The sequence below is a fragment of the Cyrtonyx montezumae genome, unplaced genomic scaffold (genome assembly GCF_038088225.1).
Source record: "Cyrtonyx montezumae isolate F1298 unplaced genomic scaffold, pur_monq_1.0 scaffold_3, whole genome shotgun sequence".
In the NCBI taxonomy this organism is placed as follows: Eukaryota; Metazoa; Chordata; class Aves; order Galliformes; family Odontophoridae; genus Cyrtonyx; species Cyrtonyx montezumae.
In genome coordinates, this window is record NW_027072034.1 from 127,114,773 (window position 1) to 127,134,396 (window position 19,624).

Consider the following 19,624-nt stretch of genomic DNA (forward strand, 5'->3'; position numbering starts at 1 on the left):
GAAGAGTTGCTCCATAAAAAGGTGCTTAAAAAAGCAGCAGCAGATTCTCTTCTCCTTCTGCGCATAACTAAAGCAAGTAACCTAATCAGAGATTCATTATGAGATCAATTTCTGCTCTGTAATTTAATATGTGGTGCAGGTAATGGGATGTGCTGCACACCATGTGCCATAGCATGTGAGCTGATTGTTCCATGCCCCACTCTCAGCTCCTGCAAGCAGGGCTTTTTCAGCTGCATTCCTCATTGCGGGCTAAGTTCTCTTCAACCTGTGAGAGATGGAATTATGTCCTTGTTCTGCCTGCAACAAAATGCACGTTCTGATCACATAAGCCACAGCTCACAGGTTTAGAAGATCAGAATCCCAGGAGGACCAGGCAATTTCACGTTATCCGTTGTGAAAATGTTAGCAGCCGCACAGTCTGTTCCAATGGCATGAAGATCTAACAGGGTGGTTAAACACAATGATTTAATCACCCAACTGATAACCCTCATTATGTCGTGTGAATTGTGGCACAGTTTGCCCTATCGCAGGAGCAGAAAGGCTATCGAAAGGGGAAGGTAACCAAAGTTGTGTTTAATTTAAACACCATTCTGAGCAAAGAGCTCAGAAGGAGCTGTTTTAATGGGAAATATTTGATGTAGCTGATTAGAAATGCGCAATGAAATAATAAAATATGACCTCAGCACAACACAGGCCTGGCACACTGCTGTCCCTTCCTTTGACATCATGACCACCATAAGCATAAAAGCAATAATAAATACAAGAAATATCACCACTAGGACCATTTTTTCTGTACTTCCTTCCTAACTCCTGCAAATGACCTCACTGGTTTCACCTTCCACCACATCAGACACAGCTTTCTGTCCTCTCTTCCCTAACCCCTTGCCATATTATCTCACATACAGAAGGACTGTCATGGCCACACCATAACCAGAAGCATCCCAGTCACCCAAGTCTCCGTTCCTCCCCCAAGACCTCGTTTGCTTTTACCTCCTTGTCCCCTCTCAGTGGGCAAAACCTCTTACTGAGACAGCTTTCCCCCACCCACCTCAGAACATGCTGTCTTCACAAACTGTCCAGAAGAAACAATCTGAGGAAGGATGGTCATGCAGCGAGCAAACTCTTCCACTCCCCAGAGAGGAAAAAGGTGTTCGCGCTGCCCCTCTTCCTGCTTCCTCTTGTTCCCCATGTTGCACATACTCCAAGACTGAGAATATGGTTTTCTACGCATAGCAAAATGAAACCTCTACCGTGACCAGCTTTGCAGGTAAGTTCTGCAGAGTGAAACCGTTGCTGGCAGAATAGTAACGAGGCTTAGGCTAATTAAAAAACACCCCTCTCTTTTTACATCATCTTTCTACCTTGATCGAATTCGTATTAAGAATTTATATTTCCTTTAACTAGTGCCTGCGAAAGACTTCACAATTTGGAGTCACAGCCAATGCTGTGGCACATCAGTGGCACATGTGTTTATGTTCACCTGTATGCAGACATTAAGACTCTTACTATTTAATCTCACAGATTCTTTTACTAAAAACTAAGAGCTGGTTTTAATAAAGATATCCCCTGAGAATTCTCCAAGATCGTGCATTAATTTTAATATTAATTTGAAAGAACTATGACCTTTCAGAGGTTCACTCAAGGGCTTATTACATTTTTCTATCTAAAATGAAATTGCTTTAATTTTAAGGGTTTATTGTTGTTGTAAAGATGAGGAATGGGAGGGTACAGTCAATTACAGTACAGCAGAATGCAATAAATATGGTTTAGTGTAGAGACTGAGTGAGGTGACCAACCTGCATTATGGAGTGAAAGGAAGCTTTTCTAGAAAGAAAGAAAAACAACCTCCAGAATTCTCCCAGTCTCCAAAGAGCTACAAGGGAAAGGAAGGATGTAGGCTTTGGCATCGAGCTGTTCTGTACAAGCAGGGCTCCAGAAGCCAGTTCCAACAAGCTTCTCAGACACTCTGGTATCAGCCTGCCCCAGGTGTGCTTGCAGCAGCATTACTCAATTAGCACACGCACTCAGGTGTCTCATTAGATTTACAAAAATGGTTTGTCCGTTATTTTTCTAAATTCAATTTTCTTTCCTATTTCTTTCAAAATCCAGGACTCTGGGAGGGCTGAGGCAGTCTGGCAGGAAGCCAGCAAGGTCTGCATCTCTGCAGAGCATTTCTGTTGTGCTGCAAAGCTGCTGAGTGGCTCTGGATGGCCAGCTTACTTCTTCCATCGCAGCTGCCTGTGGGGGAACACATAATCTTTCCAGCTATGGGAAAGAAGCCTTCCTAGGGAAAAGGGACTCATGTACCCTGGGAAACCTCCCTCATCTGGGAGCAGGCTGGTCTCTGGCTGTGCCTTGACCTCACCTCTGGCTGTTAGCACTGTGGCTGCAGCCTGCTTGGGGCAAGGGGGAGGCTTCCACTGCAGACTGCCAGGACTCAGGAGTTGCAAGTGTGTCTGTTTAATGAGTGCTCCATGTGCTGTGCAGCTTGAGTCTCTTAATGTCAGTGCTCATTCAGCGCAGAAGATAATAACGTGGAGAGAAATAGAGCCACTCCTGCCAAATCCAGCAATCAGAGTTCCACCTCCCCTTCCATATAACGAGAACAATCCTATATTTTAAAAATCTCATCTGTCGATCAGAGTATTTATTATGTTTTGTATTCATCCCCAGGGCTTTTAGGCACTCACTTATCAAAGCATTTGTCTGTAAAGTGGGAATTTAATTCTGATATTTAAAGAAAGGGGGAAAAGCTTAAATGGCAGGCTGGATTGCAAACAGGACAGAGGCCTTTACCTTTTGGACTGCCATCTAAAATGAGCAGCTTCCAAAGGTCTCTGGTGAAAACAGCCAGATCTGTGGCAGGCAGCTGCCTGCATTGCAGCAGGCACCTTGCAGGAGCTGTGAAGGGCTGCAATTCCCTCCTGCTTGTTAATTCCTGGGGAGGGATGGCTCTGAGCATTGCTGAAGCTGCATGGCTAGCTCTACTGCAGTGGGCAGGAGGGCTGAATGAGAGGTTAGAAGGCACCACTCAGAGATGCAGAGCTGAAGCTTTGGCATTTATTTTCCTGAGCTCAGCCTCGGGGTCAAACAGCACCACAGAAAGAAGCTCATGAAGGGACATTGCAAGGTGCAAGTTGCCATCAAAATTGTTAATGCCTTCTTCCATTTTGAAGCATGAAGCTTGATTTCCTTCTTGCACCTCTGATATAATTTTGCAGCATTCAGCACTCTGTGGTGACTGTTGATATATAAATAACTAATTAGATAAGGCTCTGTTTATCTGAGGGAGCCGCAGTCTTCTGAAAGCAGAGCTCGGGCTGCACAAGCTGCATAATAATGCTGCTAGCTTTTAAGGAAAGCCAGGCAGAGTCCTGTACTGCTTTGTTGATTGAAAGCATACTTTTCCAAAAAAAAAAAAATAATCAATGCTTAAGTTGGATTCCTGAGTCTGTGGTTACGCTTCAGAAGTGCAGCTGGATTGTCAACCTACCAACACCCTTGAAGTCGATGCACGTTCCAAGTGTGCTGGAAGTCAAAGCAGTTTCTCAGGAGCCAAGGACTGGCAGCATGGCCAAGATGTCCAAAATGCTCATCAGTGTTTCAGAAGCATGCAGGAGGCCCTAGCCTAAAATCCTAGCCAAGACTTGGGCAACCATCAAGCTTTAATTCCCTCCATGGTACAAGGAGCGTTTCAGTGAAAGTGGTGCTGTGGCTTTCCTATGCTCCTGCTTTCTTGAGGACGTTCACTTCCACTGCCAATCAGCCCATAGGGTTCCTTCTCTGTTAATATTTCAGGTGATTACCTGGACTTGACCCTGTGAAACTATTAACAGAGGGTACAATGGGAAACGGATAAGCTGAAAATGCATCAGTCAAAGTACTGACAAAGAGAAATTAGTCAGTTATCAAGCAAGATTAGCCATATATTTATGTCACAGAAAGTGGGCTTTTTCACCTCCCAAAAAATGGTCTTGAGAAGATCTACCTCCAATTATATACCCTCCCTGTTTCCAGAAAAAATGACACTCAGTAAGGGGAACGATTCCCCCCTCTCCACTCCAGGAAGGTTTTTCTCATGCAGAAAAAAATGCTTTTCTTTGGATTGAAGACAGTTGATTATTATTTTTTTATATTGAAGGTTGACAAGTCAGCAGCCGAGTCTCCCTCTGGTATTTAAAGACAGGTCTATGGCAACAGGTGTGCCCCAAATGAAGGGAACTTTCTGTCTCTCTCTGAGTTGTCAGCAATGAAAATAAATCAAATTGCATTAGATCCCAAGGATGTCTTCCTAGAGACATTTTAAAAGGATCCAGAGGTGGGAAAGTTTTTCCAGGCAACCTAAGAGTTCCACTTTTCATGTCAGAATCAACAGACATAGGGAAAGATGAAACATCACTTTGCCAAGGGCAAGCAGCAGAGGCATCCTGTGCCTCCAGAATAAAGCCTGTGCTGTTGGAGTTTGCCCATAAGAAACTATCCAGATTCAGGGCTTTAGTGGTGAGAGTTTTACAGGTGAATAGATGAAAACTTTTCTGCCCTGACGCAATTTATTCTCGATAAGAAGGTTATCTCTGCTGGATTTACATTCTTCTGTATAGGCACATAATGTTTATCCAGTATCAGTATCCCTGTAAGTCTGGTGTACTGCACTGACCATTGGCACACTACTTCCTCTTATCCCTTAAATATTTCCTACTGATATATTTTTTTACTTATTTACTGTGAGGAGGGTGTCCCATCCTTTGTTTTTCTTATTTTCCAGCACTGTAGGATCTCTTGTTATCATAGAGAGTAAGGAAGTCTAAAGCCGAAGAAATGAGAACCAAATTGTCACAGCAAAATCCAAGTATGGTACAACTGCATCAAAAACAATTGGACTGCAGAATCTGCACTGGGGAGTCTAAAGATCCCGCATGACCACATGATTAAGGTGTAACTATTGTGGTAAAGTTTGGTCCAAGAAGGCAGGTCCAATAATCTGCAAGATGAAGTGTGTGCAATTGTTAAAACAGGCCAGAATTCAGTGCTGTGTTATTGCTGGCACTCCTCTGAAGAGGAAATGAGAATACTTGTGCTCTGCAGAAGGTGGGCTGGTGGGTAGTTGGATTTCACACCAGGACTGCAACTGTTCTGTTCCTTTGACTGCACAGAGGTGTGTGTGATGGAGATAGGGAGTGTATTGGCAGTGCCATGCTGACTTAGGGCTCGTGTTGGGCCTGATGGATGAGACAGATGGGCTGGGAGAGGGGTCTGTGTCATGGAGCACCAGTTTGGCAGCAGTCGCTGGAGCTTGGTGAGTGCAAAGAGCCAGCCTATGGTGCTCACAGAAGGTGCTGTGATGACTGTACTGGCAAAGACCTCCTCTCTCCTTAGCAAGAAGTGAAACTCTTGACAGGAACAGCAAAGGATTGGTGGCTACTGGCCAGTATCCTTTGAGCCTGTCTGGAAGGAGTACTACTGGTCCAGAAGGGGCTAGTTTTGCTGGTCTCTGTTCAGCCTACTAGTAAGTTTGACAAGCTGTTGAAATGACCTTGGCAGCTCTGGGGTACAGGTGCCATCACTGGACTGAGACCAACCATTAACTTCAAACAGTCCAAGCAGCCTTTATAGTTATAAAGCCTCTAATTTCACTGCAGACACAGCAAATGGAGCCTGATATCACATTGTGCAAAGATCTTTCATCCAGCAAATTTATCCAGGCAGTGTATGTGAGCTGCCACATAAGAAATTCCAATTAGGCATGAAGAAAAAAAAGAGGACAATGAACAACCATTGTGAACAGTAGAGCAAGTGACCAGATAGGCTGGGGAGTCTCATTACTTGGAGATATTCAAAATGCAACTAGACACAGCCCTAAGCAATGTGATGGAAGTTTTCCCAGCTCCAAGCAAGGACTGGATCAGATGATCTTCAGAGATCACATACAACCTAAAAGATACTATAATTTTTCTATAATTTCTTGATAAAATTGTCTATGCTTGAAGTTGACTGCTTGGGGATAGTGGGGCATCCCTATACTCCTTTTAATAGGTTCAGCCTTAGCGAATGCTTTTCCATCCCAAAGGCAGTTGTAGAATGAGAAGAAGGTCTGTGGCAAAATGATTGTAATAAAATGAATAAAAATTATGCCACTTGAGAGAATCAAGTGTTTTGTTAAAATATGCTGTTATAGAGTATGAACACTGATGGGATGCTGTCTTCAATGTTATATTTGTTGCGTGAAATGTCTTTCATTACAAAAGGGGATAGAAAGGAGAAATTTCCTCCATAAAAGTAGGAAATTACTTCAGATATCATATTTGGAATGCTGAGATGGGACTTCTCAGGAGAGGACATCTAACAGGCCACCCACCAATACAAGATGCGCAACTCTTACTCCCACTTCAAAGTGTTTGTTAAGAAATTTGACCAAGCACAAATTCTGCCAAAATGTGGTTACTCGACACCTCTGGAGAATCAACATCTTGAACTATTTAGTTTGGAGAGGAACTAAGGGAATATGAAACAGGCTCTGATATTTGCCATTTTCCACAATAAAGGAGGGAGGAGAGAAGGGATCACTCAAAATGAGAGGGAAACAATAAAATTTGTTATGTCTGTGTACATCTTGACATGAAGTGACTAATCTACTGACTTTTTTTGTTGCACATACAGTGATTAGAGACTAGAATTTATTTTTGAAGATGCTTTTTCATTCAAAACAAGTGGTGCAGCTGATTCAAGCCTCTGTGTGCAAACATGACGATTTATAGACATGAAGAAGAATCTATGCAGAAAGCAGTGAAAAATGCCATGCAGTTTTGACCAAGTGATTTTTTATGCATAATGTCCATTGCTCTCTATTCCCCACAGTCAGTGCCTACCACAACCCAAGTTAAGATCAGCGATGGAAGCGTCACAATAGCATACACGAAATAATATACAGGACTCACAGAGTTATGGTTTCTAAATGCCTTGATTACTAAATAAAGCATGAAGAGTTCCTAGATGATGACATCCATTCCAGCAGGGCTGTGCCAGAAAGCTAACCAGAATCTTGATCGAAGCTGTTAAAGCAAACCACAGAATAGTTTTATTGCATTCACCACCCTCAAATGATTCAATTCAGTTGCCAGAATTATTGCAGTACTCAATAGACGAAAACATCTTTTTTTCCTCTACAATTAAAGACTCTTAGAAACAAAAGTTGCTCTGTGCCACTGTGTCATGCACTGCTCCAATTCCACCCATTATTCACTGCTAACATCTTCACTGAACTGTATCAACCTTAAATTATACCAATCCATTAAGCAGATTTGAAGTTCACCTACTTAAAATTGGTTTGATAAGTGAAAACATTTAACACAATGAACTTCATAATCTTGTATCATTCCTAATAGCTTACCTCCACTTAGTATCTTCTGAAAACAAGATAACCCAATGCGTAGGAACAGGAGACCTGGGGTTTGTAGCTGGCAAAAATCCACATAGTAGGGTAATGCTTGCTCTACTCTGAATGCAATCCAAATCCTCAACCGTAGGCTTCTGTTGTTTTGTAGAATCATTTTCTAAGTTTCCAGAATACATATCAAACTTGTCCTGGGGTAAAAATGTAACAAAGTGATGCTACTTGTTGGTTTTGGTGAGCACTCAGGTTACCCAAGGCAGCGTGCTGGAATTCTGCATGGCGTACCAAGAATCTCGTGGAGTTTCGGATAAAATGTGGCACCATGCTGCAATACAGATTTATTGTCTCCTCTTTCAGGAGCAGCAGGAGACACTGAATCTGCAGTACAGTTAAATACACACGACATCTAATAGAGCACTTGATTAGAGGTTTTCTTATGGGAATCTTCTGTTAAACATTGGAAATGTAATCTATTGCCTTAGATAAATATGCAGTAGGAATTGGGAGTTATTAATGCATCATGAAAAGACTATTCGTGCAAGAGGAAATTAATTAGGAAAGGCAATCCTGAAGATTCAGTTATTTATGTGATTTTAATTTAGTTCAAATTCTAAACTAAAGTTTAATTATAATTGCACCTAATTCACCCAGAGAATGAATGGGCCCATTTAACAAAGGACACCCTGGCTTCATTAAATGATTACGAAGGGAACTAGAAATTGATAGTATTTTACAATATTGTTCCAAATCTCAGGAGATCTTCATCAGATATGCTATGTAACATTTAAGGAAATCAATTCTAGAACCTCAGTAAAAGGATCCATAATTACCCTTTAATATCTCAAAGCTCTGCCTTCCTCAGGTGGAACTTGTCATTGCCAGGATCAATTACGTGTTGCACTGGTAACACTTCCCTGCTCAGTCTAGTAGATATCCCTGTCTTGGAGTGAAGTCTGGATATAGCACTTTGGTACAGGTTAATCCTCAATTTCAGAGCAAGTCATGGAAACATTAACCTAACTTGACAAATACACATGCATGAGCAACATTCATTAAAATTATTGAAATACAGAACAATTTGTAGAGTGGCTGTTGTGATCTCAGCACACAGAAATAAAAGGGAATATACAGTTTTAGCACTAACTCATTGAGCAAATATCAAAGAAGCTTGCTCTCCAGAGAATTAGACAAGGAAAATTACTTATCATAAGATCATAGAATCACAGAATGGTTTGGATTGGAAGGAACCTTAAAGCCCATCCTGTTCCAACCCCTGCCATGGGCAGGACATCACTCACCAGCTCAGGCTGCCCAGGGCCCCATCCAACCTGGCCTTGGGGCCTCCAGGGATGGGGCACCCAAAGCTCCTCTGGGAAGTGTGTGCCAGTGTCTCACTGTTCTCTGAACAAAAAATTTCCTCCTTACATCTAACCTCAGTCTCCATTATTTTACTTTAAGACCATTCTTGTCTCGTCACTATCTGCCCACTTAAGTAACAAGATGCTTACAGTAGATATCTGGACTACACCTGAGCACAGGTGGACAGCTGGTATAAACCATAAACAAGAATAGGGCTTGTGACACCCCAGTGCTTAGCCCACCTGGCAGCGGGTGTCTCAGGGGAGGTTTCTTTGTCAGGGTTGCCACGTTTTTGATAGATCATCTCCCATTGACACTCCAGAGCAAAGTTTCTCACATAAGAGGTATTCCATGTGGGTAATGCCAAGCAGTTCCAGTGGGGACAGGGGAACCTGCTGCCATCTCTGTGTCAACACCAAGAGTTGAACAGCTGGTGGCATGGGAGTCCTGCATAAAAAGAGAAGATGGATCACATCCTGCAGCTGGGAAATGCCAGTACATATCCATGTGTCCAAAAGGTACAGCCTTGCAGGTTCCCACTGTGAGGGCAGGAAAGATTGTTCAACAGTGGGCAGGTAAAACTATAAATGGCTCCCACCCCATGCATAGCAGGGTCCTGCCACCTTCCCATACCCCAGCAGGACTAGGTAGTCTTTTACAGACTCATCACTTGCTCTTTGAAGGACAAGCAAGACAGACAGCACTAGACAGCAGTATCACAGGAGATGGGCAAAAGCTGGTGCTGCAGTGTCTTGTGGTATAAGAGCTGAAAGTTTCCATTCTTTTTCCTCATGCACATCTGCAAAATTGTCAGTCAATGCCAGGTCTGTTGCACAAGAGAATGTGAGAGGAGCTCACTCGAGTGTTCCCAACATACATCCTCATGCAGTGCTCTGCTCCTCACTCTGCTGCGAGCTTGGTCCAGAACACGTCCTCCTTGGCAGTGGCAGCAGTCCCTTGCACTGGGATCGTCCTCACCTCCTCTTTCAGTCTGAAAAGAGGTGCACAGCTTTTCCTTTGTCGTTATTTTCTGGGCTATACCACCGTGAACATGACATCCGTTACTGTAAGCATTTAACCTCATGTTCTATGGGCATTTTGAAGCACCCAGGGGAAGAGGGGATGTTTGGCTTCCATGACTATAGGAGCAGCTAGGAGAAACACCATTTTTGGTGGCATCCAGCCCCTGTCAGCCCCATCCTGTGTCACAGGGTACCTACTTATGGTGCCAGTGCTTCTCATCTGTCTCTGGAAATTGCAGTGTAACTGAAAGGAGGCTTGCTTTTTTTGTCTTGGGAACATAAAAGCACCCTACAGGGTCCCCTGTGGTTTTTCAGTCCCTTTTAATGCTACCTGAATGGATTCAGTAATGAGACAGCATTAATCCTGCGATCACCACAACTCACCAGGGTATTCTTCCATTTATTTTTGGAAACCGGTGCATTAACACATACATATCTTTCTTTCTTTTTTTATTTTTATTTTTTTTCCTTAAATCACACTGCATTTGAGAGCGAACATTGCATTTTAACTTGTTATTAGATCAGAAAATGAGAAAAGATTCCCTGCAAAGAAGTGCAAGCAGGCAAGGGGAAAACGCAGTGAGAAAGCAGTAAGCTCCCTGCTTTTTGCAAGGTTAGCATAAAAGAAACCAAACTAACAAAAATTTAAGCACTTTAAACATTTTGAATTCCAATTTTTTTTCACCCTGTTCCTGTCACCCCATCATGTTCAAAGGAAAATTCCTCTGGATTTCTCTTCTCCACAGGAGGAAGAAGCACCAAAGTGAACATTTTACAGTTGGCGTACAGTGAAGTACTAGATAGCTCATGCAACTGCACAACAAACATACACGGGTTTCTTTGATGAGGGATCATCCTTTCTGCATTCACAGAATCACAGAACTGTAGGGGTTGGAAAGGTCCTCTAGAGATCATGGAGTCCAACTCCCCTGCCAAAGCAGCTCCCTAGCCCAGGTTGCACATGTAGGCATCCTTAAAACACTTGATGTGCTCTCAGTGTCTCTTTTTGTCCTCACAGCTATCATCTGCCAGTGGTTACACAATTGTATGCCATTCAGGTGGGAAGGACACTTTCCAACTAGGGCAATATCAAAAACTCTGGGAAAAACAAACAAACAAACACCAACAATAACAACAACAACACTTTACTAGAGTTCAGGAGCAGAAAGCTCACAGCCATGGCTAAGGTTTAACCTGGGAGAGACGGCTGTGCTGGTTGAAGGAGCTATTCTGGGGGCTGGGAAGTGTACATGCCTGGACTTGTGGGCAGTGGTATCTCCACAAGGCAGCCAGCCACTGGCTGCCTAAATTTGGATCCCCTAAATTAGAGGCAGTTTTTGAAAATATGAGCCTGGGTGGAAAATTTTACACGGTGCATAAGCAACGTGCCATTTTCATGGGCTTGTAACAACTTACTCCTAAGCCAACTTCTTTTCAAATATGACAAAATTACCCTCTTCCAGTCAGAATTGGCTATTTGAATAGCCAGAGTTCACAAACCAAGGTGAACAAAAACCAAACACAAATAATTGCAGGATTACAGTCCAGTATGTGGGAAAATAGTCTCCTTGAGTTGGGCGAACTCACGAGAGGTTCACCACAGGGCATCTGTGCAAACAGTCTTGGAGCACCAACCTTACATTTTCTCAGTTTAAGCTTCGTTGTTCTCTCGGGGAGCTCACTGTCTTTCCTCATTCCCATGCAGTGGCCTCCAAGGACATTTTGAAGGCTGCTGCTCTCACTGTGCAATCCAAAGCCCCTCAGCAGGAAGTGCAGCCCCGCACAGCTCCATGGCAGCACATGACTGTTGGTGTCAACCCTCAGCTCAGATGGATGCTGCTGCACCTGGATGGGCAACTAATGCAAAAGAAAAATCTACCTCAGCCTCAGGTCAGAATAAAATTGTACCTGACTGCACTCCTTGCCAGGTAGAAAAAACGACATTCTCCTAAGCTGACTGAATTCAAATGTCATTCTCAAAGCAGCAAAATTTACTGCTAAGCCCTCCTCAAAAAATAAAGCTCAAACTTGGGTATGAGCATGCACCTATCCAGCAATGGCCAGTGCCAGACCCAATCTTCTCATACTTTCTGGTGACCAAAGAGGTGAGTTCTTCTTTAAAAGCTTCATAGAAGCACTTTGTATATGACTTCTAATTCCACCCTGGCAACAGCAAATGTTTATGTATATTAAGCTAAACAGGAACTAAAATCTTCATAGGACTGGAGTTTTAGCCAGCTAAAGCTTCTGTGCGTGGTATACCCAAATCTAGACTTGTTTCATCTTTTTTACAGATCTTTTTTCAGTGAATTTTCTGTGTGCCTGAAAATGAAAGCTCTGTACACAAATTTTGCATCATTTTCATTTTTAGATTTAAGGTGATTTCCTCTGGCTTCTTTCATTAGGCCACAAAAATTTTAGGAGTGAGAAACTGAGGAAGAACACCAGTTGAAATGAGAACTGGCAGCTTAGTAATGAAAACTTCTTTTGTTTTTGTTTTTGTTTAGTGGCAACACCTTGATCCTTCAGTTGCCAACTGCATCACTGCCTATAGCGTATCTCTGAAAACAGAATGACAAATATGATTGATTTGTCTTGGTCACATCATTTCTGATGTTCTCCTGAAAGCCCCAGCTTCTCAAATAATACTCAAGAGAGGTTCAGTTTCTTAGAGTAAGACAATGGAGATTGAACAGAGCAAACCAGCCAAGCGATATTTTGCTGTAACTTGTTTCTCATCTGCAAACAACAGAGGGAGGAGGGCAGCAGAGTGAATGAGGAACAGCTGTGTGCTGCCCACATGACACAGGGCAGGACATCCCTGGGGTGCATGGGGAAGCACTGCAGCAGCAGCAGGGAGAGACACGCTGTGTGCTACACACAGCCCCAGTGGGAGTGCAGCCAGAAGGCCAGCCTCAGCTCGAGCTGGAACAGGTGCAGCGACCAGGGAGGATGGGACCGGGGACTCAGTTTTATAGATGAGACAAATATAGCTTAATGGGGTTAGCCTAGCAAAATTCAGGCTGAGAGAGATACAATTACGCTTTATAAATACGTTCCCAAATACCGTCAGGGCTGAAGAATCATTGAAGCTAGAAGACAATGTTGGCACGAGAACAAGTAGCATGAAAAAAAATTCTTATCAACTATTTTAAGCTGAAAGCATGTTTCTGACTGTCGGAGAAATGGTGTTTTGTAAAAGCTTTCCAACAGGAGCAGTAGGAGCTAGTAAGCTAAGTACTTTTATAGCAGAAAAATAGTAAATTTATGTAAGGGAATTTATGATATGCAGTAATAGTGGGCGTCCTGTAGGCTTTATGATCCTGGAAAGGTTCTGGCTGTCACAGTTGGAAGGAAGGAAAAAAATAGATAAACATAAACTTTGAAAGCTGGGATGTCTTAAGGCAGTATAGTAACTTGTTTTAATCCTCTGAGTTTATGTCACTTGGGCTGTTTTTTCAAGGTGCTTGAGGCTTGGGCAGGTAGTAGTTGCCTGATACTCAAGCTCAGTGCAATAGCAGGTTGGGTGAAAACAGTGAGAGAAGGAAAGCAATCCCTTGTTCAGTGCTGACTGCCCTCTCCCTGTGACCACCACAGTCCCTGACCTGTCTGCTCTCAGGGAGACACCCTCAAAGGACACCCTCAGCTTTGGCCAGAGAGTGGCCTACCTCAGCCAAGGGGGACCAGACCAAGTGGGAGTGGTCTTGCTTCTCTAGTACACTTGGGAATTGAGCACAATCCCAGCTCCTGCCTGGTCACATCCCCACAGCTGCCTGTGCTGTGGTTTTGTCAGAGGGGGAAGAGTCCTCTTTGCATCTCCTCGAAGCCCGGTAGCATCCAGCTCTCTCCTACCCTTGCCTAGGCAAGCCCACCTGAGAGGCTTGGTGGGAACGGGCCAAGTGGCCTCTACCACATGGGGAAAGATCTCTGCTTCACATCCTCCAAAAAACCTCATGCCCTCATCTTAGTTTCACACGCACACTGCTCATAGGCCCTGAAAAGCCTGCCAGCACCTCCGCTTCCACACAGAGGGTCATAAATCACTGAACGGAGCCCTCAGAGGGCAGCCTGGTAATGCCTAGAGAGCCGTTGGCCATAATTTGTCTGAGTCAGTAGCAGAGGAAGAAGGAAATTTAGGGCTGAAAGTTATCTGCTGTGTGAACACACCAGCGTTGCCTTTCTGGCAACCCTGCCTGCATTGATTTGCTGCAGGCAATTCTCAATCATGAGTATGAGGAGTACTGGCAGGAGTTACCTCCTAATTATAAATCACTTAGTCAATCAAAATACAGCTCCTCAGCTATGCAAAGATCTCATTTCATCTCCAGAGCCTTACATGGAAAGAAAAATGGAAATGCTGTAGAGGGAGGAGCGAAAATGCTTTAGTTAAAAGTGACAAAAATGGAAGTTTCAGAATCTCGTTTGTGGCATAACTTACAGCAACTTAGGTACTTGTCAAAGCTAATTAAGACAGGCCATCTGCAAATGCTGGTGAGAGGAAACATTACCCCCTTTCCAGCAGCACATTGTGACAGCCTCCTCACACCCCAAACAAGCTCTGAGCTGCTTCACTTGAAGCTTCCAGCCCCCCACCCCTGTTTGGACTGTTTCTTCCTCCTATGTGAGCACAGTGCTTGAGTTTCACGGCAGCATCTCTGCCCCATGCCCAACATCAGGGACAGCAGCACCTGAGGGAAGCAGGACAGTGTCACATTGATGGGGTGCACAGCTCCTCATAGCTCCCATCGACGAGCCTCGCCGGCACACTCTATGACAGCAACTTCATCTTCAAAGCCGTGTTCTAGGAACTCGCAGCCTTTGACAAGCAGTGTGTGGGCAGGGCCACCAGCTGCAGACAGGGCCACCAGCTGCCTCCTGCCTTGCAACAGCCAGGCTGTCCTGGGCAAAGCTGGTTTCCCAAAACCTTTGAAAAGATCTTCCACGTCTTTGTGATGCTTTGGAAATACCATGGTTGGGCATGATGAGTGCTAGGATCCTTAGAAACCCATTTTCATTTTTGCCGTGGGCTTTACAAACTCTGCTGCCACAGTGAAATTTAAGTAAATTTTAATATTACTTCTTACAAAACGCATCACTGCTATGCTTGAGAACTGAATTTGGCACAAAGATTCCAGAATACAATTGTCAATTGTTTTTCTTTTCTTGTGTTTCGCTCCCACGTTATGTTTAATCAAGGTTTAATACTTCACTGCACCTCTCTCTTGCAGTGCTTTGCAGTTAGACAGGCATACCTACATGTACTCTGTGGGTGCTGTGCATAAGACACATCAGGTCTGACAGCCACTGAATGAGAAACTCTGGTTTTCCCAAGGCCAATGTCAGCTATGAAGTGAAATTTTGGCATTTGCAGTTGCTCCAGATTGTATCTTTCGGTATGTTAAATTACACGTGGTCAGTACCACTTGCAGATAACCAAAGCAAAGCAAAAAATTGAAAGTACCATCTACAAAGAGGGAAAAACAATTCCAGCCCTGTTAGAGGGAACACTGTGTTTGCCACCCCCCACAGCACTGTGTGGAGCTGCCAGCCTGAGAACTTCCCAGCAGGACTCTCCTTAACTCCAGCGATGTCCCAAACCTCTGCAAAGATGTCACAATCTTGCTTTAGAAGTCACTTCTTTTTTCTTAGCATTTCTTTTGACCTTTGTGCAAAGGTTAAGGAACCAGGTTAAAGGACGGTTTGGACACTAGAGCCCAGTGGTTGGAGATGAATGTGCATCTCCTGACTTTTCTGTTTGGTACTAACCTAGATTTTCTGTTTAGCATTGAGAAGAAAAAAAAAAGCTGAAAAACACTATTTGTACAGTTACAGTACTCTATCACAGATTCCAAAGAGCTTGACAGCAGGCAGAAATCCAAGGCTCACCACAGTCAGAGGCTGGAAAGCGCTTCTTAAACACAAACAAATGAACAAGCACATAAACAAACAGACACAAAGCCAAATAGGGAAAATGACACAGAAAAACCCCAGTTCCAAGAGTCGCAGACAATTTCTGTGAAGGGGCAGAAACCAATGTTATAAATGCTACTTTTATTCTCCAACTGGGTTTCAGGGTGGGGAGACTCCTAGTGCTGTCTACTTGGGACAAAAACTTCCTCTTAAAACTTTAGAGTAAAAAGCACAAGACTATGCTAGCAATCTATTCCCATTATAAATTACACTTTTGAAACATAAGTAAGTTCTACGTAGAGAAAAGACCCTTTAGACCTAAAAAAGACTTAAAAGAGAAAAGACCCCCCCAGACAACTGAAATCAAATGAGATATTTCCTTTCCTTCTTCAGAAGGAAAAATAGATATGAGGAGCATACAGAGCTAGCAAGAGGGTCAGGTAGCTAGAGGGGAGTGTGGAACACACAGATTAGAATGAAAAAAAATCCATTTAGAAAGATAACAGTAATAAAAAAATAAAACTTTTTAAAACATCCCCTTTTTCCTCAGAGAACAAGGAGGTTTTAATGCACAAGGATTTAATTTTTAGCTCACTGTACTTTTAGGGCTTTTAGGGTAAACAGTGTTTATCTATATTTAATCTTGATGCTTTTTATGCTTTTGAATCTCCCAGCTGCGTTAAGCAGTGGACACTGGAGTACTGCTAAAATCCCATGATTTCTGCCTGTGCTCACTTGAATCAGAAAGCTTTTCAGTATAACTGCTCTGGGCATACATTGGTATTACCAGGAAGAGAACGTGGACATTACCCAGAAGATAGTTCTGCACCAACTAGCGAAATTACTCTGGGTCTGTATGTGAAGCAAGTTTAGGAAAACAGAGCCTATCAGCTCTGTGCAGTACATTCTCAGTATGGTGAGACCAACTCTTAAAGGTCAATCTGGTTCAAAAATCAGTGCAGAAATCCATCTTGTCAGTTTTGGTGAGGTTTTCTTAAAGTGTTTTTGAAAGGAACAAATAATAAACGTTGCCTTTTTTTTTTCAGTGAAATACTTCTTATACTTCTTCTTACAACTTTCATTAAAAAGAAGTTAAAGACAAAACAGTTTACATTTCAATGTCGATGCAGGCAAAATTCCTGGTCGGTTTTTCTCTAGAGCATGGGGCAAAGAAAAAAAAACCCAACATTATATTACTTTCTAAGTCCTGAGAAGAACTTCAGAAAGTTGAGGTCAAAAGCATCCTTTGGGCAATATTCATGGCAGCTAAGGTAGCACGAATGCCATAGTAATGCAGTAATAGCACACAGGTATCAGTTCTGAGGGACAAAGGCACTGCTGGCAATGACTTCATTGGGTTGAGATAAGGCCTTTCTATGTTAATGAAATACCAGCACTCCCAACCATTGTCTTTTTGATCAGAAAAATAATAATAATCCAAACTACGGTGGAGAGAAGTAAAGTAGGACATAAAATTTTATTCTGAAATGATCTCTGGCCACAACAATAAAATGTAACAAATATTCACTAGAACAGTCTTAACTCCTGTCATCAGCTGTACAATACATACAGTATCATAAAACTGGCCACTAGGATTAAAACCCACTACAACATCTTTAATGTTAAGTGGCAACAGCAGCATCTCACAGAAAGTTATACATACATATATACACAGTCCACATTCAATTGTTTTTCACGTTTTCAGTACACACAGTTGCAGCATATTACAGTCACGTGTCTAAGTCGTTGCCCAATAAAAACCCAAGCTACTGCTTAGACGTAATTGTAGCAGTTCAACTGAGTAATTACAATTTGTAGCACAGATGTACAAGCCCCTAGAAACAATAATTCACAATTTTTTTGTCTGTTTGTTTTGTTTCAATGCTACCATAGCATTAAAATGGGCAATATTCTAATCTTTAATGGCTGGAAAAACGATAAAGAGTTCTTTTCGTACTTATCACATATATTATTGATGGAAAAAGTACTAAAAAAAATGGAGAGCATTCAATGATGCACACTCTTTCCTAAAGATTCTAATATTGCCCAATGCTACTTGTGTCTAAAGTGTTTCCAACATTCCCATGAAGTCATTTATAACTCCAAACCACCCACCAAGTTAAAAGTGGCTTAAGTGCCTTGCACCCAAATTGTAAAAATCCCTGGCCGCCTTTATTAAGAGCCAGGCACATATAAAAGGAATGCACTTTGGTTCATACCAAATGCCCTGGGATTAAATCACACTATAAAACTAAAGAGTTTGAGGTAAATTTTTACAAATGCAGTTGATTTCTGTCTAATGTCACCATAACAACGATTTATTAAAAAAAAAAAATCAATTTGATGTTAAAGTATAACCAATGAGGAAGGGCCATCTTTAACCCCTTAACGAGACGTTCTACAAGATCAGAGTGTCCTTTCCACCCTAGCAGTGTGATTGCCTTATTGTTTCTTTTAAGGCCTCAGTAATCTACAGGATGTTTTAAGACAGGTATAGCATTTAAAAATAGATTTCAACCCTACTATCCAGTATTCAAAGGGTTAAAGAGGCCGAGATGCATGCCCTACAACATGGCATTTGTAACAAAAGGCACATTGTTAACACCAAGGGCACAATCCATCTTCTACTGTTGATCTACACATCTTGCATCACTCTGTTGTTCCAATACACTTCATCGGTAATGAACACTCCAGTGGTGCAAGAAACTGAGCCAAGTGAGACTGCAACCAAAGACAAGACAACACTGTGCTATTACTAAATCTGAAAATAGCTCAGACATCTCCAGACAATGGTAACATGTGAGACTAAGCACTGTTTCCAAGCCAACTTCTATCAGCCTAATTATCAGAGCCCTTATAATAAAATCACACCAAAGCAAGAGGCAACATTCCTTCCCCCCCTCCCTCCTTTTTTTACAGGTATAAATAAGCTACAATAAAAAGCAGCCACATAATTTAAAAACCTTGATGTAGCTGCTTCTTTATTATAGAGGAAATTCCACTATATTTGGGTTAAAAAAATAGCTCTGCACACTCTATTTTGGCCTTAAAGTTTCCGGTAGCATTTATGAAGAAGGTTTGTCATAAATGCGTTATTGGCATTAAGAACTGGTTATGTGGAAAAGAACACGTAGTGGTTTTTAGCCCATTAATGACCCACAAACACGATGAATGCTTTTACCTTCAATTGTCGTGAAAGGCAGGAATATGTATCAACGTTATCCTTAAAATATATCGAGGGGGAGGTGATTCTTTTTCAATTCCTAACTTTAGCAACCCTACTTCTTAGCTTCTGTAGAAATTGCTAAGGTAGAAAGGATTGGTAAAGCCAAGTAGTTGGTGGAGGAAGTAAAGAATCCCAGCCACTGTATAAAAATACACAGTATTGTATTCCCAGGCATGGGAGTCAGTTATGAAAATTAATATATCTCTTTTCCAGATTTAGGATTTACTGACCATAACTTACTGGATATTCATATTCCAGAAGCCACTTTTCTCAGTTGTATTATTATATGTCATTTTTTAACATGATTTCATACATGTTTACATATTGCACTTACACACATTGTATAAAGTTGTGAACACTGAACACTAAATAATTTAATTTGACTAGAGGCAGGAAACACTCTTCAAAAAAAAAAGTACTAAAAATGGTTGATTGATGCTCTACTTTTTACAGTTATCAATCAACAAATACTCAGAAATTACTTTTGAAGCTTCTTCAGGTGTTGAGTTTTTGGCAAGAAGTTGAGTGATATGTTTCCTGAGAATTCTATCATTTCATGTTTATATCCTTCCCCCAGTCTCACATTAAATTAGAAACAAACTCAAACAAACAAACAAACAAAATCAGGCAGTAAGTGGTAAATCTTTATGAATACGTAGGAGAACTTAACCGGAAACTTTCTTGGCCTCTCAGGGGACCATGCTTTAAGTGTTTTTA